Consider the following 8,611-nt stretch of genomic DNA (forward strand, 5'->3'; position numbering starts at 1 on the left):
GCACTGGGTCCTCACGCTCCTGACTCCAGTAGAGAACAGCACCACTTCTCCAGTTCACAGTGCTTCCTGCTAACGGGCCCAAAGCTGCACTTTGTAAACTCCCATCCTCACTCCTCAGCACAGAAAACCAGGAACCTGCCACTGGGCAAATGGGATTCCCTGAAAGGAAGCAAGTGGCTGCAGCGTGGCTGTCTCCTTCAGGAGCCGCAGGACCTCCTGTATCCACCTGGAACTGGAGCCACCAGAGTGTGGCCCCGAGCAGAGGAAGCTGTTACAGAAGGACATAATTGGACACTATATAGGAATCAATACGATGTTTGTCCTCGAAAGTACACACCAGTGGTCTGCAAAATAAAATGTGTTGGAATCCTGAGTGCAGAAAATACACTGTTGGGCTTGGTTCTGTTTTGTTTTTAAGTAGGTGAAATCGGAGCTGATCCTGTGTACCGTCTATTCCGGGAGCTGGCACTTGTCTTGGTGGCAAGCCTGTTGAGAGGAAGCTAGAGGGTTAATACCCTGAGCAAATCGTTTTTGAAGATTCATTTGGAAAGGAAATGCCAGGGACTTGAGCTTGAGGTCCATGGGTTCACGATCCAGAGCTCTTGTTTTCAGAGTGCTCAGAAACCTGTGTTGGAATCGCCTGAGCATTTGTCAAGAGACATTCCTGCCCTTACCCCAGACCCAGAGTCAGTGTTTCTTGCTGCAAAGCCAAGTAATCTCTCTTCAAAGTGAACCCTTTAGGGCCTTGTACATTAAAGCTTGAGAACCACTGATCTCAAAAGGGGTGGGGGGGGGTCCCTAGTCTTAGCCATTCTGTTTATTTCATGTGTGTGTGCGCGTGTGCGTAATTCCTTGGCTCAAGTGTCTCTCATTAGGGCTCAGTCTCTGTGGAACTCGTAAGTTTATCCCACAGTCACTATTATCTGATTTCTGGACCAGACTAAAACTCTGCCCTGGGCAGTGTTCATCTTGGAAATCTGTACAAGTTCTGTGATGGAGTTGCACCCCAAATAGTTGAGTAGGACGAATAGCATTGCTAACTATACCTGGAGAAGCTGGGCCCACTAGAGCCAATTCCCCTCATGTTGAGAGATTTTACAGAGGAATGTCAAAAGTTAAGCTGGTTATTTCCACAGGCTGGGTTGAAACCAATTGTTTTTAAGGAAAAAAATTGGACAATAACATACTTGTTCTTTTTGGTTCCGTATTTTGAAATATCTTAGTCTTAGAAATTCTGCATGATTTATTCTTTTTTTTAAAATTTATTTATTATTATACAATATTCTGTCTGTGTGTATAATTGCAGGCCAGAAGAGGGCACCAGACCTCATTACAGATGGTTGTGAGCCACCATGTGGTTGCTGGGAATTGAACTCAGGACCTCTGAAAGAGCAGGCAGTGCTCTTAACCACTGAGCCATCTCTCCAGCCCCCTGCATGATTTATAACGAATAAGTGGAAGTATTTTGATTGTTCTGATTATATAAGTACATGAGTGTCACACTTGCAGTCTGAATTCAGCATTACCCTTAAAAGTCTGGCGCTGCTAAGATGCCTCACTGGGTACAAGGTGCTTGCCTCACAGTCCTGATGACATGAGTTCCATCCCCAGATCCCATGTGGAAGGCAAGCTGACCTCCACATGCACACATGGCATGTGCTCACACTTGATACATTCTAAAGTATTTTAGACGGCTGAGTTCTAGGTCTTTGTCTTACTCTGTAGATACAGAAACAGTAGCTACACACTTTTATTTTCAGAGGTGATTAGCACAGACATAGATGCTCCAAAGACCTGGTGGTAAATCTGCACGTGCACAAACCCCATTTGAGCTGCTCACTTCCGCATCTGATCGGCCAGTCCTGGCTGTCTCTGTCCCTTTCTCATTGGGAACCCACAATCATGAAACACCAGGGGCCACAGTGAGACTCCAGAATCCTCTCAGTGGCGCACAAGCACTGCTTTGCCTTTGATGACATCCTGTCATGGATGAGCAGGACTGGGGGGCTATCAGTTAAGCTGGGCAGCACTTCTGGGCGTCTAGGCATGGTCAAGAACCACTGAAGCCAAGCTGGCTGTACGTGGGTGTGATTGTGGTTTGCTCAGTGAGTCGGGGCACACAGGTCTTGACTCCTCTCTAAGGTTTCCTGTACTTGACAGTCCTCAGATGTCAACACGGCTTATGTTGATTGTCCCTGCTAGGTCATGCTGCCCTTAAAGGGAGTTTGATGCCCAGGAGAAAGGCAATTAATGAAGCCCATCAAACTCGGTGCAACTGGGCCTGCTAACACAGGACTAATCCCGTATACTCAGACTGACATAAGAGGACCTCAAGTTCAAAGTCAGCCTGGGCAACCTAAAGAGGCCATGCCAAGAAAAAAAAAAAAAAAAGCTTGGGAGTGTAGTTCAATGGTAGAGTACTTGCCTGGTATGCACAGGCCCCAGGTTTAGTCCATGAAAAAAAACAAAAATAAAAAAATTCACTATGGTTCCTGTAATCGTGATGTGATTATGGAAAAGGCAGACGTAGCTTCCATTATTGTGTTTCAGGAATAAAATAGCGTGTACATGGAAATAGATAGGATGTAATGTTTATCATCCAGGTGCATTTTGCATAGTTTTAAAGTCAAATTATAAAATTTGATGTCTAGGATATATTCTTGGGCTTGGGTCCATCTTGAGAAATAAAACTACAATCGTTTGAACCTTCATGTTTCTGTTTACTAAATGCTAGTTTCTGTTCGTCATACAGTCAGCAATATAAAAAATCAGGAATGGGCCGGGCGGTGGTGGCGCACGCCTTTAATCCCAGCACTCGGGAGGCAGAGGCAGGCGGATCTCTGTGAGTTCAAGACCAGCCTGGTCTACAAAAGCTAGTTCCAGGACAGGCTCCACAGCCACAGAGAAACCCTGTCTCGAAAAACAAACAAACAAACAAAAAAAAAACAAAAAAAAAATCAGGAATGGATATTTCTCAGATGTTAGGTTAATACAGCTTACTGGGCACTTGAGACGGTTGTGAAATTCGTTGTCCCTCATCCATCTGCAGCTCCCAGGAACGATGTGTGAAGCGGTGAGACAAGCTGAAGCTCCGGTGGAGACAGCAAGGAACACTGCAAGCAGGGAGTAGAGCCAACCTGGGAAAAGGAGCACGGGCTACCGCCAGCAAGGCTGTAGGGTTGGGGCTGCTCAGGCCTTTTGGAGCATCCATCATAACTGCACACACTCCAGCACTGGACCACAGCTACTGGGTGTAATGCTTGTCCTGCTGAAGTTTGGTCTGGACTTGGTCTGACCATTCCTTGCTATTTTCCTAGTCCTTTTAGAGTGGACATACACATAATTAAAAATCATCTAATATTTAAAATTTTTTTTGAAGATTTTTTTTAAAAAGTAGTACTTAGTCTCCCGAGGGCAGAATGCTAAGTGACTTTTAGCCAACGTATTTATTGAATGTGGTTGGTGGCCAGGCACTCTGCAGCTTCCTGGGGCCTGCTAGCAGCTGGAGACCAGGTGTTCAAACATGCGAGCCTCTTAGGGACACTGCACATTCCAACCACAAGCTCCACCGCATCGGCATTTCAGCTGTGGAACTCGCTGCTGCTGCTGCTCTGTCTGCAGTTTCATGGAGCAGAAGTACTGTGTGTGAGTCCAACCTTGTATCTGGAAGTCTAATTCCGTGGCTCCTAGCTAACTGGAACCAAGACCCAGACGACAATGTGACACCGTGGCTGGTGTCAGGTGCCGACTGCTGGTCAAGGCAACACGGCCCTCACACCTTCCAAACCTGTCTATCTGCTGATTGGCCGGCAGAGTTAAGTCCATCAGAGTCCATTCTCAACCAGCTCATACTTGGAGAGACCACACTTGAGTACAGAGCGCAGCTTAAGGAAGCTGGTTTGCTGGAGACTGCCGTATGAGATGATTCCTATAGGACCAAGCTACAGAGAGTATGTTTTCAACATAAGAAGATAATGTGTCCATTTCTGCTCCTACCCGTTCTTTTTTTAAAAGATTTATTTACTTATTCATTCATTCATTATGTATACAATATTCTGTATATTCTGTGTGTGTGTGTGTATGTCTGCAGGTTAGAGGAGGGCACCAGACCTCATTACAGATGGTTGCTGGGAATTGAACTCAGGACCTTTGGAAGAGCAGGCAATGCTCTTAACCGCTGAGCCATCTCCCCAGCCACCCCCCCCTTTCTTTAGAGACGAGTTTTCACTGAGATGGAGGCTGGCCTGAGCTGACTTCCCAGTGTTGGGATGTATTATTTCCTTTCCTTCTCTTTTTTGGTTTTTGTCTCGTTTTGTTGTTTTTCAAGACAGAGTTTCTCTGCGTAGTCCTGGCACTCACCCTGTAGACCAGCCTCGGGTACTGAGATTACAGGTGTGCATCCACATCCCCAGAATTTATATCTAACAAACAATGCAAGTTCATGTGGCTAATGCCAAGAAGAAGGTACACACGATGGGATGAAGGGAAGAGATCTTTCCAGTGACACTTGCCGGCCCTTTCTTGTTTTGGCAGGCACCTTAGAAGTACAGCAGGGGTTAGAGTTGGTAGCTCAGGAATACAGTGTTAGCCTAGTATGCCTGAGGCCCTGGGTTTGACTGGTCCCTGGCACCACAAAAAAAAAAAAAAAAAAAAAAAAAAACTAATTAATTTGAGCCAAAGACACAAAATGCCATGCCAGATTTAAAGGTGCCCCCCCCCATTCCAGCCTCTTGCTCTTGTACGCTCTCCCCCACTCAGATTTTATGGTCAGGTCATCACACCTTGTTCCCTGCCTCTAGTTCTAGTTTGAGAGCCCACTGCTCACGTGATCATTCTCCTGCTCTTTCTACTGCCCTTCCTACTTCCTAAACAACTGTCCGAACAGGACACTTGGTAACTGTGAGTCCTGTGCCAGCTGACTGCACTTCATTGCTTGTTGAGCCATTTGCCCTGGGTATTTTGGTGTGTCTCGACCCAAATAATCCCATAAGTAACAATGTCATTTTTTCATCTTCCAGATTCATACAGATGTAGCTTTTAGTTTCTAGTTTAGGCCGAAAGATTAAAAATCTCCTTGAACTCCTATCTTCTCATCCTTCAGACAAGGCTTTATTATAGCTGATGTCAGACTCAATTTGGAGAAGGTAAGTTTCTCGTTGTCCCTTAATGATTTATAGGATGCTTGTCTTCAGCCACAACTTGCAGGAATGTCACTATCTGGCTTTTCTTAAATTGTTCCTAAAAGACTGGTTTTTATGGGACAGAAACTGAAGTGTGAGTGCGTGTATCATCCTGCCAACCCCTAGATTCTCCCTTTGCTACAGAATACTGTAGCTCAGTCATTCAGTGGGCGGGCTGGCATGGCGGGAGAGATGGCTCTGTGGTGGTTAAGAACCTGTACCGCTCTTGTTCAGTTTCCAGCAACCCCTTTAGGTGGCTCACAGCCGCCTGTAACTGGAGCTCTAGGGACTCTGACACCTGTGAGCACCAGTTCTCACACACACATGCCATCACACAGATACACACATGTACCAGAAAGTAATAAAAAATAAAAATGAAAAACAATCTGTTTTAAAAGAAAAGATGGGAGGCCAGAGAGATTGTTCAGTGGTTAAGAGCACACTGGTTGTTCTAGGGGACCTGGGTTCAATTTCCAGCACCCACTTGGCAGCTCACAACTGTCTGTAATTCCAGTGCCAGAGGATCTGATACTTTCACACCAATGCTCATAAAATAGATTTAAGGGCAGTGGTGGCAAATGCCTTTAATCCCAGCACTCGGGAGGCAGAGATAGGTGAATCTCTGAGTTCGAGGACAGCCTGCTCTACAGAGCTAGTTCCAGGACAGCTCCAATGCTACAGAGAAACTGTCTTGAAAGACATTAGATGGATGGATGGATGGATAGATGATAGATAGATAGATAGATAGATAGATAGATAGATAGATAGATAGATAGATAGATAGATAGAGTAAGCTAAAGAAAAGATGGGAATGGGACAAAGGATGTGTCAGGGGTGTCAGGGTCACTTTGGGGAGATTTTTCATTGACTTTAGAGCCCATGCAGTAACCTAAATGCAAAGGCCCCAGGGTGAATGTGTTCCTTATTTTTACATCGCTGGAACCAAGTACTAGAGCAAAGTAACTTCAAGGTGAACAGATTCATTTTGGCTCCTGTGATTGCTTGGTCTCATGCACTTGCGCAGAGTACCGTGGCAGTAGCAGCCTGTGGTGAAGGATGTTCTTCTTGGCAGACCGGAAGTAGATAGCAGGACAGGAAGGGAGCAGGGATAGTAACCTCCAAGGGCTCAGCCCCAATGACCTTCTTCCCCACAGCAAGGCCCCACCTTTATTTCTCCAGTCTCACAATATAGTGCCTTCTCTGTGTATGAAGCATTAAAACATGAGTGTGAAGCTGGATATGATGGTGGATATAATTGTGCATGCCTATAATCCCAGGATTTAGGAGGTAGAAACAGGAACATCAGGAGGTCAAGGTCATCTTTAGCTCCTCAGAGAGTTCAAGACCAGCCTGAGCTACAAGAAGATCTTGTCTCAGAAAGGGTGGAGGTAGAGAGATGGGTCAGTGGTTAAGAGCACTGGGTGCTCTTTCAGAAGACCCAGGTTCAAGTCCCAGCACCTACATGGCAGCTCGCAAGTGTAATCTTGGTTTCAGAGGATCCACACCCTCCTCTGGCCTCTGAGAGTACAGAGCATACGGTGCGCTGCTGTGGGATGTTTGATCAATGCTGAGACCGCATTAATTAATAAAATCAACCTAGGACAAGAGGTGGAGTCAGCAACTAATAGATGGAGTAGTCATAGAGAGTAAGAGGGAGTCAGGAAAACGGATAGAGGGGCACAGAAGTAGTGAGGAGGGACTTTGAGTCTAGCAACCTTTTGGTGGAAGAGAAGCTCTCTTTCTGAGACACTGGCTAAGGAGGAAGGTCAGCTAGTTACATCTCGGCCTCTGAGCTGGCAGGTTTTCACTCCAGCATCTGACTGCTGAGTCTTTATTAGTAAAATTATAAGATTAGGTTTAGTTTACAAGCAACATTGCACAGACACACACACAGGCAAAACACACATATAAAAAGTATAAAAAATTAAAAAACCAACCAAACAATATACCACAAAACTGTGATATTTATCAAAACTCTACAGCTCACCCTAAGCTCCAGATCACTTCTGCAAAGACCCACTTTCCAAAGCCGCCCAGCTTTGCCCTTTGCTGGGGTCTGTGAGGTGAACATACCTTGCAGGAGGGGTGGCATCTCTTGTAGAGCAAGGTTAGAGCTCAAGCCCAGCCTGGTCTACATAGAAATTTCTGAAGGAGAGAGACTGTTTCCCTTTGACATGTTAGAAATCTCAGTGGTGAAGAAGGCTGTGGTGGTGTACGCCTTTGATCCCAGCACTTGGGAGGCAGAGGCAGATAGATCTGAGGTTTAGGCCAGCCTGGTCTGCAGAGTGAATTCCAGGACAGCCAGGACTACACAGAGAAACCCTGTCTCAAAGAAAAAGGGAGAAGACTTCTCAGTGTCGGTGTGAAGTAGGCCTTTGGACATATACAGTCTGGCTCTGACCCCACTTTGCTGGTTTGAAAACAACCTTTATACTCGTTTTTACTAAATGCCTGGGAAGTGACATAGGCAACTTTTAAAATACACCTTTCAGATTTTATCAGTTTCTCCCAAATGCCTAAAGAGAACGACTTTTTAAATAGCTAAATTTAAGCAGTGAAAACCAGTAGAAACTGAAAACACCCCAGATCAAATTGTTCAAGAGTTGTGCACACCTAAGAGAATTTCACTTCGCCGCTCTGGGGATGCATTTCAGTGGGTGGAGCGCTTGCCCAGTGTGCGTGAGGTCCTGGGTTCGATTTCCAGCTGAAGAAGCTTGGCATGCCTCTAACCCCAGTGCTCGGGAGAGAGAAGCAGGAGGGGGTCAGCAGTTCAAAGTCAGCCTTAGCTGCAAGTGAGTTTGAGGCTAGCCTGGGCGGCCTACGTCCCTGTCTGAAAAGGAAAAAAGAAAAGAAAGATGCTCATTACATGAATTAGAAGCTGTCTGTAATCAACTCGAAATTGAAGAATTCTGAGAATAGATATGAATGCAGGCCAGGTGATCTGGTGGCAAGTTTCCCTTCTGTTGTTCTTTTTTTTTTTTTAAACAGGGTCTGGTTATGTAGCTCAGGTTGGCCTGGAACCCCCTATGGTTAGGGAATTCACCCATCCTCAGAATAACTTCTGCTAAAGGTGGCACAAACTGCAGTTTTTTTTAATTCCTTCTCCCTGCAGTTCCCACTTTACACCAGGTGAGGGCAGTAAGAACCCTATTTCCCAAGTGAAAAAACACAGCCATTTCCACGTGTTTTCCAGGACGCGGGGTCAGGTTCCCGCCAGGAGCTCAGGCTGGACTGGTGACGTTCGGAATTAACAAAGGAATCAACCGGCCCTGGGAGCTTTAACAAACAGGAATCTTGTCCCAAAGGTCAAGGCCAAAGGGCAGGCTAATGAACTATCTCTGCATCCCGAAAACCGGAAGTAGCTATGTGTTTTTCTTTCTTGGACTATGAACTGTCACCAAATTATATAATGAAAGCGTTTAAGCAGTAAC

The sequence above is a fragment of the Alexandromys fortis genome, unplaced genomic scaffold, assembly GCF_014885135.2.
Source record: "Alexandromys fortis isolate MF-2015 unplaced genomic scaffold, M_Fortis_MF-2015_v1.1 scaffold_69, whole genome shotgun sequence".
NCBI classification, from domain to species: Eukaryota; Metazoa; Chordata; class Mammalia; order Rodentia; family Cricetidae; genus Alexandromys; species Alexandromys fortis.